This window comes from Perna viridis, chromosome 5 (assembly GCF_037379345.1).
Source record: "Perna viridis isolate PV_CMFRI_1.1 ecotype Kerala chromosome 5, ASM3737934v1, whole genome shotgun sequence".
NCBI lineage: Eukaryota > Metazoa > Mollusca > Bivalvia > Mytilida > Mytilidae > Perna > Perna viridis.
Genome location: NC_142449.1, coordinates 49,281,601 through 49,299,099, shown reverse-complemented (window position 1 = coordinate 49,299,099; position 17,499 = coordinate 49,281,601). Strand labels below are relative to the sequence as shown.

Sequence of the window (17,499 nt, the reverse complement as noted above, 5' to 3'; positions counted from 1 at the left end):
ATTGGTGTATTTTCACCGACTTCTGAAAACCGTCAAATTTGACCGGAAGTATGCATTGTGGCATATCATTGGATGTGGAACCATGCTTCTAAATTGATTGGAAGTAGTTTGAGTTGTCTATCTTGAACCATATTGGCAAAAATGGCATTTTTGACCCAGTTTTTGACCATTAAAACAAATGACCTTGACTTTTGAAATGGGAAAGACCTTAATAATTACAAGCCAGAGTTGTTTTTACAGTAGTAAGTAATTAAATTCTTGACAAGCCATGTAAATTGTTTTACTACAGCCATTTTTTCATTCATTCTAATTTTGGTACAACTAATAACCCAAATTAAAATCATTTATATAGGGAACAACAATGAATAAAACAGGAAGTTCATGATATTCTAACAAATCATTATTGAAGATATTTCAGTAAGTTAAGAGGTTTTATCGGAAGGAAAAAGAAATTAAAAACATATAATTGTCATAACCAACTCAAATATTGATTACTTTTGTCAAATTATGGTACATTATTGGGTCATGTTTCCATTACACCTTTTTTGCTACATAAGCGGACACATGTAAAATGGATGAATGGGAAATACAAATAAAATCATAGCCTGTATTTAGCAAAATAATGACGGTAAACAGTAAATATAATTTTAATGCATTACATTTTAGCTGTAAAACGTAGAAGATGAACATTTTAGTTCATAAGATAGGTCTTGTCTATAAGTCAGAACCCTTCTCAGCAGTTAAAAATGTATCACCAAAATCTTACTTAAATTCATATATGGTAGAAGCTGTTCCATCTAGTTAGGAAGGACACTGCAGGTTATTAATGGTGAATTCAGAAGAAATTGTCATTTAACAAGGGACATAACAATACATGTAGATAAAAGCATTGTGAGATTTAGAGAAATAAACTGTCTTTTGTCAATGAAGAAAGTATTTCATAATTTTGATTTATAAATAAAGGGATAAACTTCATAAAATTTATCAAGACGACCTAATTAATATGCATAAATGAAAACCGGAAGTAACACCCACTTACCATATATGGAAGTGCTATGTCATTGGTTCTCAATCTCCATTTGGGTGCATTGAAAATGTATACATGGGTGGTTTCTTTTATCTTTACATGGTTCGGTGCCTGGTGACACAGGTGTCGACGCAGGTGTATGGCTTCGATAATTGAAATATAATTGCATTTCTTTTGTCTTACGATTTTGGAAATGAAACAATTTACATGAATATTGGACACAATACACAATTTATAATGGGCAACCCTAGGAGTGTTGAAGGGAGTTTTTCTGGTACAAACAGTACTTTGTACCTCACATGGCCTTTGGTCATGTGAGCTATTGCCATCACTTGGCGTCCTTTGTCATCGTTATTAACAATAATACTAAAGTCTTCTCCTCTGAAACTTCTTGACCAATTAGAACCAAACTTTGTATGAATGTTGCTAGGGGTATCCTGCATAGAACTGATAAGGGGATTTTCAATCCGTTAAAAAATGGCCGCTGTTACTGAAAAGAGAACATAAGAGTCAGACAGTAGTTTTTTTGCACATACATTTGTATCTCCAAAACCGTTAGATTAAGCTAAATTCTGTCATGGGTTTAACGTGGTCATCATGATGAGATCTATCTTTGGTCAAATTTTGGTTTTAATCTGTTTAGCCATGTTGGAGTCATTGGCCTTTTTCAACTATTTTTGCTATTTTTCATGTTATTTCTTTCAAAAGTCTCCTCCTCTGACATTATTTCATCAATTGGAAACAAACTTGTTATGGATGTTTGTTTGTGTATCCTGCATAGAACTGATGTAGGGATTTTTTTATCCGTCTAAAAACATGGCCACTGTTACTAAAAACAGAACATAGGAGTCAGACAGTAGTGTTTCGCATATATCTCCAAAACCATTAGGTTTAGCCAAATTCTTTTTGACCCTTTTTATTAGGACTATAAAAGTTGTCAGACGACTCCTTGTAAGAGTTATTGCCCTTGAAAGGAGAATTTTATTTTAACAGTTTTCAGTCAAGATCTTGAAAACTATGATAGATTAAAAGAAACTTTCAATTGTTGAAATGATCCTAATGGTACGTCCTACCAAAGACTTATGCATCATAATTGTTGGACAACTTCTTGTTAAATTTATTGCCATTGAAAGGCAAAATTCAACCAGGTGAGCGATTCAGGCTTCTGAGAGCCTCTTGTTTTATAGGTCAGGTAAAATATTTAATTTTAGCAAAAAAGATTTAGAACAAGAGGAATCTTCAGCACGAGACCTTTATGGGTTCTCAAATATATTATCAAAAACCAATATAAAAATAAACATGTTCGTATTATCCTATAGCTGTACTAGCTTGCAAGGTACTGGTACACTTGAAAGGAGTAAAAAGGGATCGAGATCAGAACAGTTTAAATCTTGGAATGTGAATGTGAATTTATTTTACTTAAAAAGTCCAATCGAACATGACAGAACGTAATGAAATATTTCTATGTAATCTTTGAAAAGAAGTGGTGTCGTCTGTGGATCTAGTCTTCACATATGTAATAGTTAAATATTTCTGTCATTGTTTATCATTTTCTTCTCGAAGTTGTTTAAAATTGATACAGCTGTATCAATATATTCGCTGGCAAACCAGAACTTTCAATATTTTCACTCTCCATTGTAGAAATCATGTAAAAAGTGTAGAAGCCCCATGCATTTCAACCACTCTATCAATGAATTGAGAACCAATGACGTAGCACGGTCACGTGACCACATGACTAATTAAAATTTGTATGGCTTGGATCATTGTCCATTTTTGAATCAATTTATCTTCATTTGAACCGTGCAAGTGACTACAAGGGACGTTTTTATGATATATATTTGGTGTAATAAATCAAATAAACCAAAAATTGAAAAAAAATATTTTTTTGTGTCGTGTCTTCTTTAAGTGCAGCAATGGATAAAAGATTAACAGCATTTCGTGAGATTCAGTAATTCATCTTAGAACTGCAGATAATAATTTATTTCTAATTCACTAATTGCAAAAAATGTGGATATTCATGAGACATTCTACTTAGTATGATATGGTGGTAACTAATTAAAAAAAATTATATGTTGTTCATAGTAACACAGAATTGGTAAAATATTTGTCAATAAGCGGTCTGTCTAAATACTGCAAAGACCAGTCTTAGTGCACAAAGACCATAAAAGTAACACTAACACCCATGAGATAACATTTCTGATATTTGAGATAACCTGTCTGTAGGCCAAGTGAGCTTATGCCATCACTTGGCATCCGTCGTCGTGGACAACTTTTAAAAAATCTTCTCCTCTGAAGCTACTGGACTGATGGGTTTTAAACTTGGCATGATTGTTTCTTAGGCTGTTCTGCACAAAATGACCTTTGGGATTTTTGATCCATGAAAAAGGATGGCCTCTGTTACTAAAATAGAACATACGGGTCAGATTGCAGTTTTTTGCAAATAACTCAAAAACCGTTGCCTTTAGCAAATTTCTGGCTGGAATAATATTGTTCAGCATTATGAGATGAACCTATGCCAAAATTTTCAAAACAATTTGTCAACTGATGTAGGAGTTACGGCCCCTGAAACAGTTTTTTTTTCATTTTTCGCATGTGCAACTTTGAAAATCTTCTCAAAATGACTGTTGGGATTGTTGATTCATGAAAAACATGGCCTCCGTTACTGAAAATAGAACATAGGGGTCAGATGGCAGTTTTTTGCAAATAACTCAAAAACTGTTGCTTTAGCAAATTTTTGGCATAGGGTAATATTGTTTAGCATCATGAGACAGACCTATGTCAAAATTTGCAAAACGATTGGTCAACTGATGTAGTAGTTACGGCCCCAGAAACGTTTTGTTTTTTTGATTTTCGCATGTGCAACTTTGAAATCCTTCTTTTCAAAATCCATTGTACAGAATTCAATGAAAGTTGACATATATGTTCCTTAGGGTATCCCACACAAATTGACTATTGGGATTGTTGATTCATGAAAAAACATGGCCACCATTACTAAAAATAGAACATAGGTGTCAGATGGCAGTTTTTTGCAAATAACTCAAAAACCGTTGCCTTAGCATGGGTTAAATTGTGAAGCGTCATGAGAAGGACCTATGCCGAATTCATACCATTCATTGACTAATGTAGGAGTTGCAAACCCTGAAACAGTTTTTTTTGTTGTTTTTTTTTTTCACATGTACAACTTTGACAATCTTCTTCTCAAAAACCATTTCAGATCATTGAATGAAAATAAGCATAATAGTTCTTTAGTGTATTGTGCTCAAAATGACTGTTGTGATTTTTAATCCGTGAATAGATATGGCTACCTATACTAAAAATGGAACTTAGGGGTCATAAGACAGGTTTTTGAAAAAAATTCAAAAATTGTTGCCTTTACCAAAATTCTGGCTCAGGTCATGAAAATGCTATGAAAAGCATTTCTTGCATTTGACAATTTAGTTGATTTTAACTTAGCCTATCTCATTCCTCAAGTTTTTCAAATAAGCAAATGGTTAACCAGGTGAGCGATTCAGACTCTCTTGAGCCTCTAGTTCTGAAGTATTACCATTGGAATGGTAATTAAAAAATACATAAAATACACTAAATTTAGTGTATAAACAGGCATTTAGTCGTTAGAATTGTAATCTTTCGTGCTAATATTTCCGGCATGTGCCGACAATCCTTTGTGTAACAGACCTTGACTGAACTTGACTGAATAACATTGTCAGTGTTAACAGTTTAGAATTATTTTAAGGGTGGAATTTATGAGTGATTAAAGTGTTTAAAATATAATTTTAATTGAATAAGTGGAAGGGGCTTAAATGAAAGTAATTATATTAGATATATTAATTAAACAATGTTTATTTAATTGAGCTTAAATAATGTTTTTTTGTTGTTGTTGTTTTTTTTTTTTTTTTTTTGTTTTTTTTATGTCTGTGGTAAGTTGGCACTACACGTTTTCCTACATTTTGACTGAACAGCATTTGAAGAATTCTTTTTATCTAGCAAAAGTCTCTGATACAGAATTTCTTTCTCCTCTGTCCATCTAAACACTGCAAAGACCGGTCTTAAAGCTTTAAGTCCATAAAAGGTGCACTAAGACCAATGAGGTGACATATTTCTGAAGTAAAAGTACTACCATTGAAATAGTAATTTATAATTAACTAAAATACACTAAATCTAGTGTCCCGTGCAGGTCCGGGTGTTAAAAAATAGGCCTGCAGCAGCGCTAAGCTTGTCGTAAAACCCCAACAAACAAACAAACAAACTAAATTTAGTGTAAAAACAGTCATTGAATCGTTAGATCTGTAGTCTTTTGTGCTAAAATTTCTGGCATGTGCCGACAATCCTATGTGTAACAGACCATGACTGAATAGATACCGACTGAATAAACATTGTTGTGTTTAACAAACAGTTTAGAATTATATTTCAATAGTGGAATTATGTGTGTTTAGACTGTTGGAAATATATAATGTTAATTGAATAAGTGGAAGGGGCTTAAATGAAAGTAATTATATTAGATAGATTAATCAATGTTTCTTTAATTGAGCTGAAATAATTTTTAGGGTGGATTTTTATTGTAGCAATTTTTGTTCTTGTTTTTATGAAAAATCGTAATGCTGATTTTGAAAAAAAGCTTTTAAAGAAATGAATAAATAAACAGTATTAAGATTAAGTCATACAGTTTTAAATAGTTGAAAATCTTTTCTGTGTTCTATTTGCACGAGGTCTTTAACATTGATTGGGTTTTTTTTATGTCTCTGGTATGTTGGCACTGCATGTTTTCCACATATTGAACGAACAGCATTAGAAGAATTATTTTTTATCTAATACAAATCTCTGATACAGAATTTCTTTCTCCTCGGAAGATTTTGAAAACAAGCTCTGATACGTAACAGCATATGTCTTAAAAGAACCAAAAAGTTCATAGTTTCCTGTTCCAACCAGGGACTCTTACAATGTCATGTAGTGCAGATCGTACAAGTGATCGAATCGATCATTGGACGAACTAGGAACAGATGAAATTAAACATCTTACAGTACGAAAAATTTACGAATCCAGAACTAAGATTCATGCGTACCATTTAATGGAAAATATAATAAGGAAAATATCGGAAAAAAATCTTGTCCGTTTTATATGTTCCTGATAACATTAATTATGGATATTAGAATGAAACAGAATTAATTATAAAATTTGAAATTGCATAAAGCTACTAAAAAAAATTAAATTATATGAAATAAATTTTATTCACCAAAAATTAACATATTATAAAAAAAAATGACTTAAAGATTTTTTCTCCCTACTCTCAAATTTTAAGGACACATAAAACTTATACTTTACTTACATTTTGGAACGTACATATGTATTTTCTTCACGTAGTATGCGGAATACCAAATTAAATAATCATACGTCTATTTTAACTTTATTTAATATCAAATTAAATTGATAATAATATACAAATTAAAAAAAATCAATACTATTTTCTAATTTCAAATTAGGTGAAAACTTATATGTAAATGACTAAAAGACAAGTCTCGACAAACAGCTTTCGTAACTAAACGAAAACCAAGGTCGCCACCTTGCCATTTTCAAAGTAGAACTAACAGAACTATGATGCGTGTATACCAAACTTTGTAAAAGACATCGTTTCCATTTTGTTGGCATTTTATATGCATTTACTTTTATTGCTGAAACTGAGTAAATTTTGAAAGGCATTACTAAGTTGGTAAAACATTTTCCAAGCATTATAATTTTAACTTCAAATAATAAACTGTTTACATATATACAAAAATTTCATTTCAAGTATATTAACCAACACCAGAGGGTTTGTGACGGGTCTAAATTTAGTAGAACTATCGGTGTAAACAATTGCATGTTGCACATGTTTGTTTATTCGAAATGTCAGTTACCTCCTTTATAATTTCAATATTTTAAAAAAAATTCTATATTTTCAACAGTAAAGGACTTTTTTCATAATTTGTAATTGCAATAGTTATAGGAAAGAAATAAACTTCCTTCTACTTACATAAGATTTTGATATTTCAGTTGAGCAATATTGAATATTTGTAACATTTTATGCAACATTTTACCTCAGAGTATGTCATAAATGTTCAGAAAAAGTTGCCCTTATCATTAGAAGTTAAAAACCGTCCATGCAAGACCCGACAGGGTAGTTATGGACGTTAAAACCCCCCTAGTAAGTTAAGGTTAATACTTTCACTGCAAGAAAATTAATGAATTTAAAATATCACTACAATTTTTTCACATTGAAACTGAATTCATAAGTCTTTTATAGAGGAACTTAAGGCTTCAGTAATACATTGTTAGCTTGTTCACCTCTATATATTTGTGTTATATAAGATGTATCTGTTTTTAAAAGCACTTGGTCATCTGAGAAAGGTCTTTCAATACAATAAGGGTGTCATGCATATATTAATCATGCAGTCAAATTTACTCAGTTTGCAAATTATGATGCAACCTTCATTTTCAAAAGTTGGCAGGTAAGCAATTGAATACAAATTACTGACTTAACACAAACATACAAAATCAATGTCCCTTCTTTGTTGAAAAAAAATGCTACGCGCTAAAGTGCCCTCCTCCCTCCGCCCCTCAATTTTCAAATCCTAGCTAGAACACTGGTCACAATGTATGTACAACTTCCTAGTCAAATATCAAGGTGAAAAAAAGCACTAAAAAATCTTAGAATAAAATCGCACATAACGAGACTATGTAATAAATTCAAATAATTCTTCATATCAGCTTGTTTACCACCTGTTATTGACAGTGGGGCCCACAGAGATGATTCCCATCTCATTGATATCTATTTTTTTTATGCCCCCGCAATGATAAGTTGAGGGGGCATATTGTTTTACCCCTGTCCATCCGTCCGTAATTCTGTCCGTCCCATAAGTTTTCCGCACTTTTTAAAAAAAAATCCTTGAAGATATTGAATTGATTTTTTGTATGTGAGTCTTTCATGATTAGTTACAGATCAAGTTAAAGTTTCTTTTTGCTACGCTGAGTTGTACCAAAATTATGGGCCCTGGACTTAAAAAATTCCATGGAAATAACAGTTTTCTGCACTTTTTTGTAAACCCTTGAAGATATTGAACTGATTTTTTGTATGTGAGTCTTTCATGATTAGTTACAGATCAAGTTAAAGTTTCGTTTCGCTACGCTGAGTTTTACCAAAAATATGGGCCTTGGACTTAAAAAAAATCATGGAAATAACAGTTTTCCGCACTTTTATTGTAAACCCTTGAAGATATGGAACTGTTTTTCGGTATGTGAGTCTGTCATGATTAGTGACGAATCGAGTATAAGTTTCATTCTTCTACGCTGAGTTTTACCAAAATAATGGGCCGGCCCTGCACTTTAAAAATTGTATTGAAATAATAGTTTTTCGCCATTGTTTGTAAATGCTTGAAGATATTTGACTGGTTTTTAGTATGTGAGTCTGTCATGATTAGTTACAGATTGAGTTTAAGGTTCGTTCAGCTATGCTGAGTTTTACTCAAAACCACATGCGGAGGCATGTGTCTCACAGACACAATAACACATCTGACAAAGTGCTTTTTACAATTATGAGTTATGATATAGCTGTATGAAGGTTAAATGCGGGGGCATCACTTTATCTAGTTTTTTTGGAATTTGGACTCTCTTAAATCGACAAATAATGACCATATTAATTGTGCAATAGAAATTTGAAAGATTCTGGTCTTGTCGGATATTCAAATAAGATTTGTCTTTATTGTCTTTGTTATTTGATAATTCCCCATGCAAATATCCCCACCCCCATACAATCTCCATTGGGTATTTCTTATCAAACATTTTCATTATCGAATTAAATTTTATATTTTTAAATTCTTAAACAGTTTAGCTGTTATTTTTAATTAAATATACATGTAATATATTTCTTTAGATCAATAATGGATTTGAACCTGATTACCTCATTCCCCCCATACAACATTGCCACCCCCATACCCAATCCCCCATATACCATAGAATGGGAAGCTTTCCCCATACAAGTAAACTATTTATTTTGGCACACATACAAATGTACATATGTACTCCGTTAAGTGTTTACACATTCTTCATTATACATTTAACATGTACATGCATATTTACATTATATCTTGCATTAATGTTTTGCTTCAAAGTTTAGGAAGGATTCATTCAGCTGTAATCAGTGATGTAAATGCTGAATCAAAGAGTGTTACCGTTGAATGGTTCGAAAAAGGAGAAACAAAAGGCAAAGAAGTAATAAATTTTACAATCTGAGTTTAACATTACGACAGTTCCACTAGTGCTCAGGACAGTAAATCATAATCAGAACTTTAGTCTTAAACATCAGAATCTGATTGTGATGACTAAGTTGTGTAAGAATCTTAACCATATTTGTTGCATCAGTATAGCATTTGAATTTTGTATAGTGTCAAGGTCAAAGGGGGCTAACTAATTTCCTGGGTTTTACTTAATCATAGCGTGACCAAATATTGTGATAAAGTATACTGACGAGCTCATTCAAATTATACAAAAGTAGTCTTAATAGATATCTTTGCATTTCAAGACAAGTATGGTGTTATAATAATATTATTTGCCATAGTATACTCACACAATGGTAAATTCAAATTAGCAATTATATACATTTATACATATATGCATGTATCTGAAATTTGGTGATGACTGTTTCTCACCACACCAGTGTTCTTCCCAGGCCATTATAGCGCTGTACTTTGCACCGCTATCAGTAATTCATTTTAGTTAGAATGCACTTTGAGCACAGTGCTATACTTTTGGAGGAAGGCCATAAGAGCTGTGCTATGCCAGGATGCACTGTGGTACTTAAAAATAATGGGGAGGACACTGCTGACATATGTTTTAATGCCACTTTATGTTTGGTATGCAACTTCAATTGCAAGTTCCATTTTGCATCTGGTTTACCTCTTACCCACGTGCCTGCCTAAAAATTACATATACATGTATAGCCTTTTCAATCACATAAATCGATGTAAACTTTAGGTCAACATTTTGAAGTACGTCTTCATTTCTTTTGAAATAAGCCATTAAAAATATTTATCTTTTTTATAGATTGAAGTAGAAACAATTTTTATGTTGAACCCTGACCTGCAATCAGCACCCACCGCTCCTTCAGGAAGAGAGACGAAATCATCAAAGGTAAGTTTTTATACGGCTGCAAAAAATTGCAGTGGTATAATGGTATCATACTGTTGTTGTCTGTTATTTCATGACAGGACAATAACTGAAGTGCAAGTGTATAGATCTTTATGAAATTGTACTACATGGTGCTATACCACCAAAGCAGTGTTCAAACAAGAAAATTGCACAATAGCCCCCTTGACAGTAAAACGGGGTCATTTTCAAATAGAAGGAAGACAATATGCCAGTTTGATAGGTGGTCATTTTTGGATAACAGGAGAGTTTCAACCAGTAGATAAGTTATCCTAAGGTTCTTTTCTGCTCTCAGGACAGTGCAGCATCATGGCACTTTGGTGCAGGGTGTATGTACAGTGATGAAGGTTGTGCTCTATTTACATGTGGTGGTGACTGCAATCTGTATGTGTCGTGCTAGTTAAAATCGATATAAACAAGTGCAACATCTACTTCATCTTAACAAGCCCTGATTTGAAGGATTCAAGGGCTTGTACGGTGACAGGAAATTCAGACAGATGAATCAATAGTTTGACGCCAGATGAGAAGAATGAACATTTGTATATTTCAGTCCTGTAGAATAATACAATAAATCGGATTGTGTTTCCTCTGGTGTTCAGGCTTGTTGGGTGTAGGTTTTGTGCTTCAGGGATGTTCACCAAGTTGCATACATCAGCATGAGGTTGGTGTTGGTTCTATGTTGCTGCAGAGTTTGTCATCAAGTCATTTTGTCCAGAAAAAAGTTTTACTTTTGCTTCTCCTGTTGTGGTCAAGGCTACTGGTGCTTTAAATAACGAACATGCATCTTGACATGGAACTGAAAAAAAATCTGGAAATTCAGAGATCAACCTACGTAATATTGTGCGCCCGCAGGGCCCACATGCCACATTTTTTGTTTGTCATATTGAAATATCCATGCCAATGGCCCAAGGATATGGCCTGGAATGAACACTGCCAAACGAAGCCCTGGATCAATTTTGGAGGTTGTGACTTGATCTTTTCAGGAATTAAGGGCCTGAGACAAGCATTCTCCTGTGAAACAGTACTACAAAGTGTCAATCCACAAAAGAAAGGCTTTTTGGGTTTAGTGATTCAAACCATTTAGGAATTAGAGGAAAAGAGGTAAAAAACAAGCATTTTCATTATGTCCAGACAATAACTTGATTAATTGTGAATAACTCTCTGTTTTTCTTTGGAACAATGCTTTACCATGGCAAGTTACAGATCAAGTTTAGATTTAGTTTTGGTCCGCAATTTTATGCTGAGTTATGGCCCGTGGACTAAGAAAATTAATGCAGACTTGAAGTTTTCCACACTTTTTTATAACAAATTTTGCATGAAATTTGCATTCAGTTTTCTTCAACAGTGATTTCTTTTAGTAGAGGACTTTGTATTGCCATACATTGCACTCAGAATGCTTGTTTAATTAGGATAGATGTGTTGTAGTATTATTTTTTTATAAGCTGGTCAATTTTGTTTTCTATAAAAATTTCACGTTTTGCGATTTTGGCACTTTTTCATGAAAAAATGTGGGACTTTCCGTTTTCATGCCCTGTTGTTTTTGTTTGGTATATTAGCCAATGGGTGTATCATGCACTCATGGCAAAGCTCTTTATTGAGAGAATGTAGTTATGAGATACTTGAATGAGCATAAGAAAGTTTTATTTTGCAGGGGAATAAGCCAGATGGTGATGGTCCTTCAGCTAGACAACTTAATATTGTCAAAAAAAGTAAGTTGTTTTCTAGATTCTTGCAGGAATGGATTACAAGATTATCTCCCCTTAACCAAAGGTGAATGAGAGTTTATGCTATCACTTTTTGTTACTGTAAACGTGACAATATAATTTTTAATACTGGAATGATTCAAGTTCACTCAACATGCTTCAAGCACATGTCCAAAAAACACTATATTTGTTGGGTTCCATGTTCAAAAGAGTCATATTGCATGTGAAAACCATTACCTTTGAAGAGTATTGACAAGTTTAATTTATTTTTCAAACGTCAAATATTGATTATAGTATATTTTTAATGAAGTAGCATGACACCGTCTTCAGTGTTTATGAATGACATTATTTTCGTTTACTTTCACTCCCGGGTTTTGGGGATGGCATTTCACAAGTTTTCAACATAGGTCTAAGTAATATTTGTATCAATTTGATATTGTTTAATGTAAATGTTGACTCCTAGAATGATAGCAGTTTCGATATTTATTTCAACATTTCAAACCTATAGATGTTTGGGACCATGGACTATTTGTAGTGACATATTTCACCACTTCACATAGCAACAGCATCAATGGAAACACTAGCCAATTAATATGAGTTTTATAGAAAAAGAACAAGTTCATGGAAGAGAACCACAGGGATCTTTACACAATTATGAAATAACATAAGGGACATATTATAAGCCAAAGTTCTTTTGTTTGCTTACATGTAATCATTATCATGAGCCTGCGTATGAATAATTTCGAAGGTATAAATACGGAGCAAGTTTGCAAGAACATGGTAGATTGCATTTGGCTGCAGTGCTATCAACATCATTTGAAATATAAGGAAACAGCCATGGGAAGGACTTGCTGCTGGAAACCATCATTAATGGAATCACCCGCCACACCAATATTGTCGTTTGATGTTTATTGCATTTTACAATATCATACGATGTTTTCCGCCAATATAGGAGCGCCACTGGAGGAATTTAATGGGAACCTGACTTTGAAGTGAGTGAAATGCAAACATTATTTATGGTGGATAAGAAATATGAAGGGACTTTAGGATGCATGGTTAATATTTTTAAGGATCGTTTGATGTGGAAAAGGAACTAGGAACTATTAACTTTAGTTGGTGAATACTAGTTTGAGTGCTGTTCAAGAGCTATTAGTAAATTAGAGTTGGACTAGGATGAGGCAACATAACAAGGCACACAAGGCGTACATTTTATTAAAGACACAGAAACTGCTATCACCAGGGATCAATAAGATTTAAAACTGAGAACTATCTTACCAAACGAACCATTCGCCATATCTGTTACAATATAATGTGAATTATACATGTTACCCAAAAACTTTTTACACATTCTATGGAATAAAAAATGCATGCATCTTCCGAAAGGTAGACATCACTTTACGCTTTATTTAGGCATCTCAGTATAATTTATCAACATCTAAAAGGCTGATTTTGAGTGAAAATTGAATTTATAAGAGACATTTGCTGCCTTCTTTATAAGAGTAAAATTATGTGCAAAAGGTGCCTCATTAAGAGTTTACATTAAAATATATTTCCCAATAGAATTTATGGCCGTTGATGATAATAAATTTAGTTATTAATAACAAAACTGCTGAATTGCCTCAAAGGTATTTATGAATGCATTTGCATGCTAACTCTATTCCAAACCTTTACAGCAAAGATTTTAAGTTTTCGTCTGTACATTCCCATTTAATTTGCTATTTGATCACAATTAGTCCATGAATTTAAAATAAAATTCCCAAAAGTCTGCTACTTTTCTGCACCATGTATTATGTCTCCCCTGTTCATCTGTCTGTTACCCTTTTGTAATTGTAACTCTCCAGAAACTGCAGCTCAAAATACCTTGAAACTTTTTAGGTAGTTAGGTTAGGACATGATTTGTAGTTGTGCATATTACCAGGAATTTATGATCCTCTAAATGTTATGAGCTTAGGAATGGGTGAGACATACGTTTTTTTTAACTTTGTATGTTACAATTTGACTCAAATCAATTGCAAGGTCAAAAGGTACTTTTTATCAAATGGGGGAGCAGGGCATTAATTTTGTGAGCAATTAAAAGCTTTACTTAGAAGGAAGCATCTTTATGATATGAGTATAAATGTCAAGCCGAAAATGAATTACAAATGTATTATATGAAAAAAATGGTTCAGGCTTTATATAACTTAAGTCTACATGATTTATTTTAATTAAACTTACAATGACTGCAAAAGACAAGAAGTACTCTTATGAAATTTGAGGTTAATAAGTTCAGCAGCCTGTTTCATTTTGTATTACTGGTAACATAATTAAAAAGACTGCAAACCTTTCAGCGATTTTTCTATATATGATTTAGAGCCAATATAAGACTGTTTCCCAATGCCTTGAGCATGATCATTTTCCTTAATGTCTCTAAAAAGTACCAGAATCCTGCTATTTATTGATTTTTTTTTAATTTGACACGTGCAGGCTCTGCTCACCTGATCAGGTGAAAACTTTTTAAAACTCCAAAATTAATTTTTCCCTCACTTCTCATCTTCTGTCGATAAAGATGTAAATTAAGGACTATTAATGCAACCAGCTGTATGATGAAATACAGTTGACTTAAAAATTCACAGTTCGTTGTAAATTTTAATAATTTTTTTTCCTAAATTGAAAGGCACAGGCATCTTTAAAAAAAAATGAATAATCACTGCCTTTAATGATACCCCCTGCTACCTGCAAAGTGTGGGGTGGGGGGTAATTACGTTTCACCCTGCCTGTCTGTCCCAATTTTTTTGTTAGTAGCTTGCAGCATTGTTATGAAACTTTGTAGGATGTAATATAACCATGTTGTGTCAAGATGTGCATAGTGTCAGTAAAATATGTCTGGACAAAACTTGTAGAAATGACAGATGTTGACCTTAAGCCTTTTGCAGCAAAACTTGGTGTCATGGGTTGTCCCCAACTCCTCCTCAGTGACCTGCATGATTGTTATGAAACTTAATAGGATATTAGATTACCATATTGGGATGTGCACATTGTCTTGATTTGTGTAATGGACATCCTGCTATCAAACATGAACCTGATCCTCCGAAACCTCTTGGCGCTGCAGGTAAGGTTATGATGAACACAAAAGCTGTCACAATAAATATAAATAAACTAGTAATAAATATAAAAAAAATATAAGTGTCCTGCAATGGTGATCAAATATATTAAAAGCACATCAAATGTTACTTGACGTAAATAGGATTTTTAAAGTTGATTAAATATCTCTTTTCTTCAGTCTTCAGAGTTCTGTTTGTAGTATACATTTGCATGTTTTATTTTTCAGCTCGAAGAAAGTCTAACTGTATAAAGGCTGTTGAAAGTATTCAAAAGAAAAGAGACGAGAGAAGAGCACAACAAGAGGCACTACGTTTGAAGAATGAACGAGACTATGATATGTCAGATCCTAATTGGGAGTTTTTGGCTATGATAAAGTAAGCATTGTTGTATTAGCCATTGGCCAGTCAAGGGGGAGAAGGTGGAAAATTATTATTTTTAACATTGGAAAATACTCAGAAATCAATGTAGTTAAAAAAAAACAACATCCGAGCAAGACCGTTATTTAGCATTTTAGTATATCTAAAAGTAAGTTGATACATTTTTCTGGAGTAAAATTTTGTGGTCCCAGGCCCCAGCGCCACAAAGGTAAAAATATTGAAGTCTGAGAATATTTTTAACTTCCATGGTAACTCCAATCAGTGTTTTGACACAAACAATTTTAAAAGAATTTTCTCAGACTTAACTAATTTTTCAAGTAATGGTGTTGAAAAAAAGTATAATTCCGTCTGTGAAGTTCTAATCAAGTTATTCCTCGTCTATAATGTTTATCATGACACATCATAAGTGGGTTTTGTGGAGGTTGAAGAAATTTCATGTCTTGGTGTAAAATAGTTAATGTTTTATGCATATAATTTAAATTTCCCAATCGCAGAGTATACCATATTTAGGAATAGCAATAAATTGTTGAGGGGTAAAAATTTGTGTGTTTTTATTTTCACGTCCTTATGTTTAGCGTGAATATAGAATAAGTACACATTAAGGTACTACTTAATAACCATGACATGTATTCAGAGCATTTGTAAGACGTCTCATTTAAGAAGACTATACTTCACGCAAGAACTAGTGTTTGAGTTGTGTAATACCTTACCTAACTCCACCCTCCATAATATTTCATCTTCCTGTTTTGAAAGTCCAAATTCATTGTTTATTATTAATTTAGTATTTTTGCTTAAACTCAAAAATATAATTTGGTTCATTTACATGTAGTGTGCATTTAGATATTTATTTATTTTGGTAAGTCGTTTTATTTTGAAATATGTGTATAAGCATGGGACACAGACATTGCCAGTACTTGCCTTTAGGACTGGTGTTTACTGGAGTACCACACAAGGAAGAAAATATCAACTTCCACTAAGCCTTTAGCAATAGATTATTTCCTGTTTATGCTATTGTAACAAGATCTATTGCATGCTGCATTTATAATAACTGTAATTTCTACTTGTATGTGACAATTATGCATTTGGCAAAAAAAATGGGCAAAAAAAGATTTGTCACCATAATTCCATCACACATGACCTCTTGTCAGTAATTCTTTATTATTTGATTTCAGGGAATACAGAGCAGGATAAGACTTTCGACCTTTGACCTCTTCAGATCCTATTGTTTTTCTTTATTGTACCTTTGATTGTAATGGTGTTCTAAATGTCTTTTTTAGCTCACCTGACCATAGGCCAAGTGAGCTATTGCCATCACTTGGCATCCGTCGTCGTTAACAATTCTTCAAACATCTTCTACTCTGAAACTACTGAATGGATTTGGATGAAACTTAAAATGATTGTTTTTAAGTGTATCCTGCACAAAATGATCGTTTCGATTTTTGATGTGTCAAAAAACATGGCCACCATTACTAAAAATAGAACATAGAGGTCGGACAGCTGTTTTTGCTTATATATCCAAAACTGTTAAGTTTAACCAAATTCTGACATGTTAAAAGTGTTCAGAATGATGAGTGCTATCTGTGGTCAAATTTTGGTGATGATCTGTTGACCCATGTTGGAGTTATTGCCCTTTTTGGAGGTTTTTTTTGCTGTTTTTGATGTTATTACTTTCAAAAATCTTCTAATTAGAAACTGCAATACAGAATTCAATGGAAGTTGGTATTTTTGTTTTTTAAGAGTATCCTAAACAAATTGACTGTTTGGATTTTTGATCTGTTAAAAAAACATTGCAGCTGTTACTAAAAATTGAACATAGGGGTCAGATAGTAACTATTTGCATATATCTCCAAAATGGTTAGGTTTAGCCAATATCTTTCAAATTTGTTGAAATGATTCTTATCATAACGCCAATATCTTGAAAACTATAATAGATAGAATGAAACTTTCAGTTGATGAAACGATTCTAATGATAAGTCCTACCAACGTCTTCATGGAGTCAAAATTGTCGGACAACTGTTAGAGTCATTGCCCTTGAAAGGCAAACATTTAACCAGGTGAGCGATTCAGGGTCCTAGGAGCCTCTTATTTATTTCTTGAAAATGAGTGAAGGGTAACAAAAATTGTGTTTTTTTAACTTCAT

At 33.0% G+C, this 17,499-nt stretch overlaps 1 pseudogene; it reads left to right on the top strand.

The window, feature by feature from the left end:
• LOC148618083 (kinesin-like protein KIF2A) overlaps nt 1–17,499 on the top strand; it is a 35,119-nt pseudogene that overhangs the window by 4,263 nt on the left and 13,357 nt on the right.